The following is a 410-nucleotide window of genomic DNA, read 5'->3' on the forward strand; positions in this document are numbered from 1 at the left end:
TCCCCCCCCCTCCCCGGGCAGACATTGCCGGGGAAGATCCCGGCTTCCCCTCTCCGCCCGGGCTCTAAAGGTACAACAAGAGCCCTTAAAAAAAGTGCAACTGGGAAGGTGCGGGTCCTACTGGGCTGGGCGACTGGGACCCACGCAGGGTGAGGCGTGTTGCGAGTTTTAAATCACAACTGTGGGAGCTGGCTTGCTTTTAAACACACATTCCCCCCCCCCGCTCTTTTTTTTTTTTTTTTTTTTTTTTTTTTTTTACCCATGTAATAAAACAGGACACTAGAGGGCGGCCTGTTAATGTAATTCAATAATGAAGTTGCAGCGGCTGCACATGGAGGCTCAGCACTGTCTCCTGCTTCGCACCGGCGTTGTGGCTGGGGAAAGGGCAAGGACCGGGACATTTCCCTTTT

General features: G+C 52.9%; 1 protein-coding gene across 3 annotated transcripts in view; it reads right to left on the reverse strand.

Moving 5' to 3' along the window:
* Positions 1-410, reverse strand: part of BRD3 (bromodomain containing 3) — a 46,486-nt gene that overhangs the window by 38,166 nt on the left and 7,910 nt on the right. The window lies entirely within an intron of this gene.

The sequence above is a fragment of the Calidris pugnax genome, unplaced genomic scaffold (assembly GCF_001431845.1).
Source record: "Calidris pugnax isolate Ruff unplaced genomic scaffold, ASM143184v1 scaffold102, whole genome shotgun sequence".
Classification (NCBI taxonomy): domain Eukaryota; kingdom Metazoa; phylum Chordata; class Aves; order Charadriiformes; family Scolopacidae; genus Calidris; species Calidris pugnax.